Here is a 13,870-nt window from a genome sequence, read left to right as displayed (position 1 = left end):
ATTTTCTTCATATCTCGCTTGGGGACTGAGATATTCGTCGATAAAGCTGACCCGACGCCCCGCCCACCACTCGTGGCTGTGCCGCCGGAAGAGCGAGAAACCGAGAGGCAGCGACCGGAAGTAGCGTCATATTCGGAAGACGGCCAGCGGCGTGCGCCGCCGCTTCGCTGTGTCCCAGTTTTCTCAGCGAAGTTCCGAATTAAGCAGACGTGCAATGTGCCCTTTATTAATCTCAATTGTGTAGAGTTGCTACCGCGTCGATTTTCAACCGTAATGCTGTTGTGTGCTTCCCTAAAGCGACTCCTAGATACCAGAGATTTCCTACCCGAGCGCCCGTGGCTACTACATTGCCTTCACGAGTAGTCGCAGGGCCGGCCGTGTCGTCGGGTGCTCTGTGCTTCATACGCGAAGAGACTGGCTCGAACAAATATGCAGGTACCCCTAGTTCCTGACCCATTATTATAAGGGGATTAAAAAATTCGTGGGACCGCAGCGCTCAGGGCTTCGCGAACTTGCTCGTTTTGCCGATCGACGTTGTTGGCTGTGGCGGAAACTGAGCTGAGTAGCTAGATTTTAAGAAGAAATCAAGCAAGCTGAAAGCATGAAGCGTTTTCTGCGCGCGGAAGCGCTCCGCACACTCGCCGGTCGTGCATTCCCGTACGGCGCACGAAACGGCTCGCACGCACCACGCATGCCGCGGCAGCGACCGCTCTTCGCTGCCGGCCAGAATCAAGGCCGTCGCCAAAAGCAAGTGAACGTGCGAGACAGTGAATGAATAGTGTGGTGAAAAATTGTGCTAGGGATTGTCATCCAAGGTGATTTTGAAAGAGGTGATCGAATTTGTATCGCGATGCGGAGCGCTGACCGGTCGCGCAGCGCGTCGTCGGCAGCAACCTTCCCGAGCACGAGATGCGGCGAGAGGCCGACGGATGGCGTTACCTGCGCGCAAGAATGAACATAGCACCGATGGCTAGAATGACTATCAACGTGAAAATAAGGTTCGCACGTGAGAAATGGGATGATAGTGCGGTGAAAAACTGTTTTAAGGATAGTCATTCGCGATTGTAGAGGTAGCAGTGACCAAATATCGGTATCGGTGCTAAGCACAAAGTTCCCAACCTCCGAGGCGATCCGTGCAACCGACGCTGGCTGGAGCTGTTCGGGAAGGTGTTTTTCTATAGTTCGTCGGCGACAAGTGTGCTGCGTTTTGGTTCCGCTACCTTTCGGGTGACCACAACAGTTCGGTTCTCCTATTCTAAAACTGCGTTTGTGCAGCACTGACACGTTCCGCTGACCGGCCGCGCAGCAACCCGGCACTAGCACCTCCGCGCGACGCAGCGACCGGCCGCTCGCTAGCTGCTGCTTGTACGCATCGCAGGCCGCAGCACACAGCTTGTTGTACCGCCTGCCCGAATGCAAAAACAAAGTCGCACATGCGACGAAGGGGATGATGGTGTGTCGAAAAAATGTGCCAGGAGTTGTGACTAGCGCTGGTGGTAAAAGCGGCGAACCAATATCTGCACAACTTCCCTGCACCCGAGAAGCATAAGTCGGCCATGAGTCGTCGGGGGAGAACCTCTTTCTCAAGCTCGCCGCGAGCGAACTTGTTGCGTTTATACTTCCCTCAGGCTCTCATATTCTAAGGAAAGATTGTGTGAACCCTCCATTCACCAGAGGTCCTTCGGGCCCGTATCTGAACGGGAACAGAATGAGATCGATAAGATCTTCAGGCCGAGCAGTCACGGCAGCGCCGGCATTTCCGAATATGACGTCATCTGCCGCCGGCCAATCCTGAAAGGCAGCCAGCGCTCTGACCGCGCCGCCGGGCAGGCGTCGTTTATTTTGACGAAAAAAGATGGTTTGGGTGTATTTACACACAAAATAAACACGTTTTTCGAATTCAGCGTCAAGAAAACCATAAAGTAATGCCCCCAACAAAATTTTTTTGAAAAGCTCTTCACCGGCCCTTTAAACAGGACAGTAGAGATGACGGCGCCTCGCGGAACTCATCATCATCATCATCACCAGCCTATCTACGCCCACTGCAGGGCAAAGGCCTCTCCCATTAATCTCCAATTACCTCGGTCCTGTGCCAACTGTGACCAATTTATCCCCGCAAACTTCTTGATCTCATCTGCCCATCTAACTTTCTGCCGCCCCCTGCAACGCTTGCCTTCTCTAGGTATCCACCCTGTTACCCTTAAAGGGCTACTGAAGCACTTTTAAAACCGGGCAAAACTCTACTTTTTACAATTATTACATTGGTCAGTTTGTGCCTATAAAGTGTTTTTGGTCATTTTTAGCTTGGGGCCAGCGGTATTCGTCGTTAAAGTTGACCCTACGCCCGCCCACTGCTTCCTGCCGCATCGCCGGAAGAGCGAGAAACTGAGAGGCAGCGACCGGAAGTAGCGTCATATTCGGAAGACGGCCAGCGAAGTGCGCCGCCGCTTCGCTGTGTCCGAGTTTTCTGGGCGAAGTTCGTCTAATCTTCACTTTATTAATCATCATTGTCCTAAGTTGCTTCCGCGTCGATTTTTTAACCGTAATGCTACTGTGTGATTCCCTAAAGCGACTCCTAAATACCAGAGATTTCCTACCCGAGCGCCCGTGGCTACTACATTGCCTTCATGAGTAGTCGCGGGGCCGGCCGTGTCGTCGGCTGCTCTATGCTTCATACGCGAAGCGACGGGCTCAAACAAATAGGGAGGTACCCCAAGTTCCTGATCCATTATTATAAGGCAATTAGAAAATTTGTAGGACCACAGTGCTCTGGGCTTCCCGAACTTCTTGCTCGTTTTCCCCATCAACGTTGTTGGCTGTGACGGCAGCTTATCTGAATAGCTAGATTTTAAGAAGAAATATAGCAAGCTGAAAGCATGAAGCGTTTTCTGCGCGCGGAAGCGCTCTGCACACTCGCCGGTCGTGCATGCCCGTACGGCGCACGAAACGGCTCGCACCACACATGCCGCGGCAGCGACCGCTCTTCGCTGCCGTCCAGAATCAAGGCCGCCGCGAAAAGCAAGGTAAACGTGCAAGAGAGGATGATAGTGTGGTGAAAAATTGTGCTAGGGATCGTCATCCAAGGTGATTTCGAAAGAGGTGATCGAATTTGTATCGCGATGCGGAGCGCCGACCGGTCGCGGAGGCTCGTGGACGGGCCTGCCCGAGCAAGAGATGCGGCGAGAGGCCGATGAATGGCGTCACCTGCGCGCAAGAAAGCACAACACCGATCGCTAGAATGACTATCAACGTAGGAATGAGGTTTCACATGCCAGAAAGGGGATGATAATGTGGTGAAAAACTGTGTTAAGGATAGTCATTCGCAATTGTAGAGATAGTGTCGACCAACTATCTCCCTTGGTGCTAAACCTAAAGTTCCCAACATCACCGGCGATCCGTGCAACCTGAGCCAGCTGGAGCTGTTGGGGAAGGCGTTCTAAAGCTCGTCGGGGACCAGCGTGCTGCGCTTGGGTTCCTCTACCTTTTGGGGGGCGACCAACGTTCAACACCCCTATTCTAAAACATGCGTATGTACCGCAATGCCACGTTCCGCTGACTGGCCGAGCAGCGACCCGGCACCAGCACCTCTGCGCGACGCGGCGACCGGCGGCGGCCGCACTGCCTGTGCTCATCGCAGGCCGCTGCAGAGCTTGTTGCCACCTGTCCAAATGGGAAAACAAAGTTCCACATTCGAGCATGGGGATGATGGTGGGTTGAAAAATTGTGCTAGGAATTATGGCTAGCACTGGTAGTGAAAGCGGTGAACCAATATCTGCGCAACTTCCCTGCACCAGAGAAACAAGTCGGCCATGAGTCGTCGGGGGAGAACCCCTTTCTAAAGCTCTCCGCGAGCGAACCTGTTTTGTTTATACTTCCCTCAGGATCTCCTATTCTAAGGAAAGATTGTGTGAGCCCTACATTCACCAGAGGACCTTCTGGCCCGTATCTGAACGGGAACAGAATATCTTCAGGCCGTGCGGTCCCCGCAGCGCCGGCACTTCCGAATATGACGTCATCTGCCGCCAGCCAATCGCGAGAGGCAGCCAGGGCTCTCACCGTGCCCGCGGGCAGGGGTGGTTTGTTTTGACGAAAAAAGATGGTTTGGGTGTATTTACACATAAAACAAACATGTTTTTCGAATTCAGCGTTAGGAAAACCATAATGTAATGCTCCCAACAAAATCTTTTTGAAAAGCTCTTCACCAGCCCTTTAATGACCAGCGCGTATCTTGCCTTCGCATTACATGCCCTGCCCACGTCCATTTCTTCTTAATTTCTACTAATATGTCTTTAACACCAGTTTGCTCCCTGACCCACTCCGCTCTCTTCTTGTCCCTTAATGTTACACCTATCATTTTCCGCTCCATTGCCCGCTGAGTCGTTCTCAATTTAAGTTGAACCCTCTTAGTGAGCCTCCAAGTTTCTGCCCCGTAGGTGAGTACCGGTAAGATGCAGCTGTCATACACTTTCTTCTTCAGCGACAATGGTAGACTGCTATTCATTATCTGAGAATGTCTGCCATATGCACCCCACCCCATTCTGATCCTTCTAATTATCTCTGCCTCATGGTTGGGATCTGGGGTCACAACTTGGCCTAAGTAGATATATTCGCTTACCACTTCCACTGCCTCGCCACCTATCTCAAACCGCTGTGCTGTCCGGAGGTTATTGATCATTACTTCAGTTTTCTGCATATTAATTTCCAGGCCCACGGTTCTACTCTGTTCGCCCAGTGCGGAAAGCATGCTTTGCAATTCGTCCCCCGAGTTACTTAGCAAGGCAATGTCATCAGCAAATCTGAGGTTACTGGGGTATTCTCCATTAACCCTTACTCCCACCTGTTCCCAATCCAACGTTCTGAAAACTTCTTGTAAACATGCTGTGAATAATATTGGAGAGATTGTGTCTCCTTGTCTGACACCCTTTCTTATAGGTATTTTACTGCTCTCCCTATGGAGGATGATGGTAGCGTTAGACCCATTGTAGATATCCTCTAGTATTCTTACATAATGCTCATCTACCCTGTAATGATGACAGCGCCGATGAACCCCGTCTTGACGATGACCCCCCTCCCTTCTCGTGGCCTTGTCGGGTCTCCCCATCCGGTGGCGGAATGTTGGGGCGGCCTCCGCCGACGCCAGGCAGTCGCAACCCTTTGTATGGGCCTCGCCGGCGGCTTTTACGCGGCGTCGGGGGAGGCTTTCCTTTCATCCTGACCTTCGGGGACGGCCAGGGGGGGAGCGGAAGCCAAAACCCTTGTTGCCATGTGCGCTGCTGTGGGGGAGGCGACATTGCTCGCGCATGCTTCGACGAGTTTGTTCGGAGCTGCGGCCCAGAGCGGTCGCACCAAGACTCGCTCCCGTGGTGGTTTCTGGGCGCCGGAGCCCCACGAATTTCTCGCCAACCGTGCGGCGGTTCGGCACCTTTTTTGCCTCCGGGCCCCATCAGGGATCGCGCCGCGATACCCCCCTTTGTGCGCTGCGGCGCCTTTTAATTGTAGTTCAGTTTTCGTTTTGTCTTGTGCTATGTTTCGTCGTCTCTTCTAAATACGTGTAAATAGACTTCTATTTCTTCATCACCCACTGGCCTCGTCTCGTCATCGGGTCCTTTACCACCCTCCACGACGACACCACTCACCTTCAACGAACCTAACTTTACTGGCGCAGCTCGACAGCGTCGTGGATGTTTTCGTCTCTTCAAGTGACGAATTCGTGATCGAAGTGTGACCCAAAGGTGACCGCGAGAGCAGAAGAAGAAAGTCGACTACACGAAAGGACAACGACGAAGCTGGGCGGCTGCGAGCCGCCTGCAAGACAGCGATGCGTTAGTTCAACTGCCGGGAAGAAAACATCCTTGGACCCTCCGATCTCCGCGGGAGAGAAGGGGGAGTGCTGTGCGCGGTGCAGCTTGGCGGCCAGATCATCGCCGGTGAGTGGTCTGTCTCTGCACCTTCCTTTTTGGGGGACATCCTCATTGCCAGAGCCCAGCATGGCCAGGGACAAAGAGCTGGAGGTTGAACGCGAAAAACGCGAGAGCTCGAGCGGCTCTTAAGGTTGGCCAAAACCGAATACCGGCCGCGTCCGAGAAATAATGACGTAGTACGGCCGTGCTGTAGTTGCGGGCAAATCACGCATTCGTCCGTCGACTGCCGCCGTTATCGTTACCTCGATCGTGAACGTGATCCATCCCCGCAGAGGGAACAGTGGGTTGAGGTAGTGGTTCCGGAGCCGTGAGAAAGACCTCGTGTGGTCAGTGCGGTGGTGTCTGGCATCTCCAAAAAACGACCACGCAAGGTGGGCGGCGGGCTAGCGGGGCCGAGAGTCACCGCTATGCCGTTCAAACTGAGTCTCGACACCGTCAAGGCATTTGCGGTGTTAAGAAAGGTCATCACCCCTGATCAGCTGAACAGGTCAGCTAAACCTGATTCGCTGGCAGAAGCTTCCCATGAAGGGGTGACTGCGGACCCCGCTATTCGTCCGGCGCCAGAGCCTATGGCCGTTGGCACCGCGGCTATACAGCTAGGGGCAGCGGAGTCGGCCCTTCAGGCGAGAGGTACGACAAGTACACTCGTCTCGACGGCACGCACCGTGGAAGGGGTGGTCTACTTTCTAGGAAAAGCAGATGAGCCGGGCAAATGGAAGGCGTCTCCGCTGAGCGTCACGGCTACAGGAGTAGAGGCGGGCGGTCAGATTGCCAATGCTTACTTGGGTTCAACAAATGCTCTGCCGTACCGTGACCAGGCCGGCCAAAACCTTTTGCTGGTGGAAGACGCTCCCGCGGACATTTGCGGGGGCGGAAATACGGCAGGCACAGCGGCGGCAGGCAGACGGCTGACGCAAAGGGGTGCTGCCTATGCGGGCGACATGGACTCGTACAGAACTGAGCCGCTGTCCGCACAGGCCGTTACGCGCCCACAGCAGTGTCCGCCAGGGCTCACTTGCGATGACAATTCGCCAAAGGGCTCTGACAACGGCTCGAAAGTTGCGCTGGACGGGCTGTTGGGGCCTTCCAAGTTTGGGTGCAGCGCCGAAGCGCCGAACGGGGAGAACCCGCTGCTTGCGGGCGCAGCGAATCAGCAGGGGTCACAGGGAAGAAGAGGGGCCGCCGAAAATGTGGCGGAGAACAATTTGGCTTGCGCTGGAGGGAACATGGTCAACCGCGGACAGGAAAAGGGAACCGGCTTAAAGCTTCGGATACTGGTCATGTACGTGGCTCTGGCATTGTGGACCTCCCGCACGGGTTGCAGAGGCGGATCACCTGACGCCTCGGCGACGAACGCCAAAAACCGCGGTTGGTGCAACAACCGAAGTGTGGACTCTCACCCCGAAGCTGCGCCTGATTAAGTCGAGTGTTATAGGTGAAAAAGAGAATGGACTGCGGTGGACTGATTGAACGCTCCTATACGGTTTTCATTTCGCTGCTGTTTTTTTTTCTTTCGTCATATGGTTAGGTGTGAGAGTAACTTTTCACCTTGTGTTGTTTTGCAATTGCGTTGTCATGTGGCTGCCGTTTTCTCTTGTTCCTCCCTTTGTTCTCGCGAGTGAGCCTAACTGTTGCCTTTGTTGTTGTATACAGTATCCCACACGCGGGTATTTTGCAGGGTGTATAATGTTCCCCTGGAGTGTTATGCATCCTTCGTGTCTTATTTCTTTTTGCGTAGCATTTTACCTTGCGCTTTGCTCGCAGCGGAAATGTCGCTTGCATGCATGGAGTCCTCAAGGGATATTCCTCGCAGTTTTTTTGCGTGTGTTTGTTTGGGTTACAGGGCTGTAATCACTTTGTTTTGGCGCCTGTAGTAGTCCAAGCAGTCCTGACACAGGCTTTTGATAGGGGAGCTGTAATGATGACAGCGCCGATGAACCCCGTCTTGACGATGACCCCCCTCCCTTCTCGTGGCCTTGTCGGGTCTCCCCATCCGGTGGCGGAATGTTGGGGCGGCCTCCGCCGACGCCAGGCAGTCGCAACCCTTTGTATGGGCCTCGCCGGCGGCTTTTACGCGGCGTCGGGGGAGGCTTTCCTTTCATCCTGACCTTCGGGGACGGCCAGGGGGGGAGCGGAGGCCAAAACCCTTGTTGGCATGTGCGCTGCTGTGGGGGAGGCGACATTGCTCGCGCATGCTTCGACGAGTTTGTTCGGAGCTGCGGCCCAGAGCGGTCGCACCAAGACTCGCTCCCGTGGTGGTTTCTGGGCGCCAGGGCCCCACGAATTTCTCGCCAACCGTGCGGCGGTTCGGCACCTTTTTTGCCTCCGGGCCCCATCAGGGATCGCGCCGCGATACCCCCCTTTGTGCGCTGCGGCGCCTTTTAATTGTAGTTCAGTTTTCGTTTTGTCTTGTGCTATGTTTCGTCGTCTCTTCTAAATACGTGTAAATAGACTTCTATTTCTTCATCACCCACTGGCCTCGTCTCGTCATCGGGTCCTTCACCACCCTCCACGACGACACCACTCACCTTCTTCAACGAACCTAACTTTACTTACCCCCTGGTTACGTAATGCCTGAATGACTGCTAGGGTTTCGACCGAGTCAAATGCTTTCTCATAATCTACGAAGGCTATATATAGGGGTTCAGTATACTGGTATGGTACATATGGTATTGGTACACCAGCGGTCATTAAATGGTACTTGGATACATCCCGTTTAATGAAGGCCATTGCGGCGCACTTGGCGGGCGATATCTCAAGGCCGCGTATCGCGAGAAACTTCGCAAACGAGTTTATAGCTCGCTGTACTCTCGCTCGAATCACACGCCGGTTGTGACCTGAGAACCAAATGCACATATCGTCTGCGTACATTGAGATTTTCACCGATTACGGCAGACATCTCTCAAGACCGACCAAAGAGAGGTTAAAAAGAGTCGGGCTCGATCAGGACGCCGCCCTGGGGGACACCGCGGGTAACATTGTGCGATGATGTGTCACCATCTACTACGCGCATGTAGATGCTTCCGCCGGAGAGATAATCACAGATCCAATCGTACATGCGTCCCGAAATGCTTGCGGACCTCATAGCTGTGCAGATAGCTCCATGGAGGACGCAGTCATAAGCCGATTTTATGTCAATGAAGACTGCGATGGTTAATTGCCGTCGAGCCTTTGCCTCCTTAACATGTATTGCAAGGGCAATCACGCTATCGATGCTGCTCCGGCCCTTGCGGAAGCCTGACATCTGCGACGGATATATACCTCTCTCAGTGAGATCCCAGTCCAAGCGCTGCAGTACCACCTTCTCCATCAATTTACCAATGCAGCTAAGGAGCGCAATTGGCCTATACGAGTCAATGTGCGTAGGCACCTTGCCAGGCTTTAAGACTGGTACAATGCGGGCGCGCTTCCACTCGGGTTCAAGGTGGCCGGTTTCCCAAGAGTGGTTAAACTTTGAGAGAAGCCACCGCTTCGCATTAGCACCAAGATGACTCAGAAGCACGTGGCTAATGCCGTCAGGACCTGGGAAAGAAGCTTTCTGAACTGAGGCCAGGGCGGCCTCGAGTTTCGCCGCACGAAAGGGTGTGTCCAGGTAAGATGTGTTCGCCGATGGGGGGCTCATTGTTCCTGCGGTGCTCGTAGGAAGTGACCCTTGCGTGGCGGTGATTTTGGCACAGAAGGCTTCAGCTACATCCAGGTCAGTTGTCTTCATTCTTAAGGAAATTGAGGAGAAGGGATGTAACTGAGCCCGTGGTGCACGAAAACCACGAACTACACTCCATATCCTCGTGAAGGGCTTCCTGGGGTCTAATTTGGAGCAGAACAACATCCATTCACGCTTGGCGAGCTTTTCCAAATGTCGCTGAATGAGCTTTTGCGTGCGTCTGGCCGCTCGTACGTCTTCGATCGCTAAGGTTTTCCGCGCACGTCTTTCCGCCCTTCTACGGATCGCCCGAAGATTGTAATATTCAGCGTCAGCACAGTATGCTCCTTTGGAAGACTGCCGGCTTTGCTGCACAACCTCCGGGCTTTCGTGATGCTATCGATAGCGTCATCGTACGACGAGAAAGTGCCAGCGCTCTCTTCTATTGCAGTGGTAAAACCTTTCCAGTTCACAAATTGAACAGCAGGTTTACGACGACCAGCAGGAAAGCCACCCAGAGTGATGTACGTTGGTATGTGGTCGCTTCCGTGAGACTCAATGTCGGCATACCAGCTTGTGGTCGTCAGCAACGCCGCGGAAACCATGGTGATGTCAAGGGCGCTCGACATCCTTCCACGATGATATGTTGGGTCCCCGGCGTTAGCTACACATAAACCAAGGCAGTCAGCAATGCCCAAAAGACGACGTCCCTTAGCCGTGGTTTTTTTACTTCCCCACGAAGGATGGTGCGCATTGAAGTCTCCTGTCAGGATGTGTGGAGGCGGTGTAGCGCGGATAATGTCTTCCAGGCGAGTGGCGTTCAGTGATGCGTTTGGAGGGATGTACGCAGCGATAATGGTGAAAGAGATGCCGGCATGTCGCACTGTGGCGGCTGCGAATTAATTCGATGCGTCAGGTGGCAGGTTGTGTTCGAGTAGGGTAAGGTCGTTACGCACCCCTAGTAAAACCCTCGTATTTGCTGCTCCAGTGGATAACCGCAAAAATACGTATCCAGATGATCGTACATCTGCGGTTAGTCGGGACTCAGATATGGCGGTGACCGGGAACTGATATTTTTTGAACGAATCGGCGGAAATCTGGAAGCCGTTGTCTAAGTTTACGCGCGTTCCATTGGAAGATGGTCGCTTTTTCCCGAATTTGATGCACTGAGGGGGCCCGTATCATAGTCGTTGCCGCTACAGCCATTGTGCGAGGAGAGGGGAGATGAAATAGAGAATCGTCAACACGGCTTTGGCTACTGGTGAGGAAAGAGGGCTGAGAACCAAGCGCAGAGCCTCCACGAGAGTGGAGATTGAAGAAGCGAGGCATCCGGAGCAGCTCCCGGCTGACGATCCTCGCTGTCCTTTCAAGAGTTGGTTCTAGTTGACCGAGTAGCAGGAGTTGGCATCGTAGCCTGTGTTGGATACACATATACATATATACAGGTCTAACAAGGACATATATGTACAATATATACCAGCTAAACGCTAAAATACTGAATACTTCTTGTAAACATGCTGTGAATAACACAATCTCTCCAATGTTATTCACAGCATGTTTACAAGAAGTATTCAGAACGTTGAATTGGGAACAGGTGGGAGTAAGGGTTAATGGAGAATACCTCAGTAACCTCAGATTTGCTGATGACGTTGCCTTGTTAAGTAACTCAGGGGACGAATTGCAAAGCATGCTTTCCGCACTGGGCGAACAGAGTAGAACTGTGGGCCTGAAAATTAATATGCAGAAAACTAAAGTAATGATCAATAACCTCGGGACAGCACAGCGGTTTGAGATAGGTGGCGAGGCAGTGGAAGTGGTAAGCGAATATATCTACTTAGGCGAAGTTGTGACCCCAGATCCCAACCTTGAGTCAGAGATAATTAGAAGGATCAGAAAGGGTGCATATGACAGACATTCTCAGATAATGAATAGCAGCCTACCATTGTCGGTGAAGAAGAAAGTGTATGACAGCTGCATCTTACCGGTACTCACCTACGGGGCAGAAACTTGGAGGCTCACTAAGAGGGTTCAACTTAAATTGAGAACGACTCAGCGGGCAATGGAGCGGAAAATGATAGGTGTAACATTAAGGGACAAGAAGAGAGCGGAGTGGGTCAGGGAGCAAACTGGTGTTAAAGACGTATTAGTAGAAATTAAGAAGAAGAAATGGACGTGGGCAGGGCATGTAATGCGAAGGCAAGATAACCGCTGGTCATTAAGGGTAACAGAGTGGATCCCTAGGGAAGGCAAGCGTTGCAGGGGGCGGCAGAAAGTTAGATGGGCAGATGAGATCAAGAAGTTTGCGGGGATAAATTGGTCACAGTTGGCACAGGACCGAGTTAATTGGAGAATAATGGGAGAGGCCTTTGCCCTGCAGTGGGCGTAGATAGGCTGGTGATGATGATAATAATGATCAAACGCTAAAACACTAAGGGAAAAAAAGAAAAAAAGCCCACACGCACACACATAAAATAAACGCCCACAGTTCAGTTTAGCTGGGGAGCAAGCAGACAGCCGGGTAGAGTCCTAAGACGTACAGGGAGGACCTCAGGGCCTCATGGACTCCGTCCCGCTCTCTGGCGCTGTCTGCCGACCACAGAAACTCTTCGAGGGGTCGAGCCCCTCACCTGAAGGCGGCCAACAGTTTCGTCCTCCCTGCCACAAATTGGGTGCACTCCAGGACCAGATGCGGCAGGGTCTGGACAGCCACCCGGCAGTGCTGGCATGACGGGTCGTCTACGAGCTCCAGGCGGTGTTTTCTCTCGGCTAACACGCACCCCACGCAGAGGCGCAGTACAGCCGAGCGTTGCTGTCAGGGCATCCGTGTGGCCCGCACGGGTGGTGGGGCCTCTCCAGCGGCCAACCTCGGGTCAGGGTGGTGGGCCCGTGTACATGCCGCTGGATCACATGCCGCGGGCATCATCCGCAGCTGCCGGGGCCGCCGTGGGCGAAGGGGGCAGCTCATGGGCGTTGGCGGCCAACTGGTCTGCCCTCTCGTTGCCCTCCAGCCCAATGTGACCTGGCACCCACTGCAGCCGCATGCGAGCTCCCCGTTCAGCCAGCCATACCACCTCCCCGGGTCGCCCTCCCGGATCCGCAGTAGGGTTACTCGGGAATCACACAGCAGGGCGCAGCGCTCGGGGGGCAGCTCCAGCTACAGTAGTACGTCCGGGCCAAGGCTTACACTCACCATCTCGGCCGTTGCGGAAGATGCGGCAAAGTGCAGCCGGGCCTGCCTGGTGACCTCCCCCAGCACTGCTCTTGCCGTGGCCGAACCCTGCCGCTGCCGCACGGAGCCGTCTGTGTAGACCAGGGTGTGGCCCTCCAGGTCGCCCCACACGACACCCCGGGCCAGCTGCAGCTGCCCGCAGTGCAACGTCCTCTCGCTTGCTGCGCAGGTCTCGGACGTCCATGTGCACCTTGGACTCTAGGGCAGGGGGGCGGCTGGCGGGAAGGCCGGCTTCCACGGGGCCACCACCTCCTCGTACAGGGCCAACACGCACCCCACGCGCTAGTGGCGGTGTGTACACAGCCGCTGCAGCAGGGATCTGCCTCCCTCAGCCCGCCCCAGCTGGTCAATGTGGCCTAGGGCGCGCTGGTCCGCCGTCATTTGGAGCGTCCATGCCCCGGCCTCAGCCAGCGTCTTTGCACACTGGGAGTCTCGAGGCAGTCCCCGGCAGGTGCGGACGCCCCTGCGGTGTTCGTCCTTTAGCTGCCGCCAGCTGGGCTTGCGCAGGGTGACCAGTGGCAGCCCGTACATTAGCAGCCCCACAGCCGCAGCATTGTAGAGCCGCAGGGCCGTTCGCTGCGAGCAGCCGTGGTCCCGCGCGGCCATCTTTCGCACGACCGTGGTGGCCAACTGTGCCCTGGCTTGGAGCTCCTTGGTGACCTGCCGGAAGCTGACGCAGTGGTCCAGTGAGCCTCAGGTAGCGCACACTGCTTCTCCAGCTGAGCTCCTCGCCATCAATGTGCGGGCACCTGGCCCTGCGACGGGACTGGGCATCCGGGTGCACCCGCATCGCCTCCGTCTTGCTGGTTGACAGCTGTAGGCTAACATTGGCCAGCTTGGCCCGCACCGCGTCCAGGGCAGCCTGCAGCTGCAGTACGACGCTTCGGCAGCTCCTCCTGGCGCCCAGCACCCACAGGGCCACGTCGTCGGCGTACACAGACATGTAAACCCTGTGTGCCCCTCCTCTGGGCAGGCAGTCTGGCAGTGCCTCCATGACTAAGGTTGAAAGGGGCTGACGACTGAGCCTTGTGCGTCATACTCTGTGTTCCTGTCCCTCGTCTTGTGCTGCGCTTCGAC

This window comes from Haemaphysalis longicornis, unplaced genomic scaffold (assembly GCF_048455015.1).
Source record: "Haemaphysalis longicornis isolate Haplotype H1 unplaced genomic scaffold, Haemaphysalis longicornis Haplotype H1 scaffold_2, whole genome shotgun sequence".
Lineage (NCBI taxonomy): Eukaryota > Metazoa > Arthropoda > Arachnida > Ixodida > Ixodidae > Haemaphysalis > Haemaphysalis longicornis.
The sequence above is the reverse complement of the archived record's forward strand: the minus strand, read 5'-3'. Positions refer to the sequence as shown.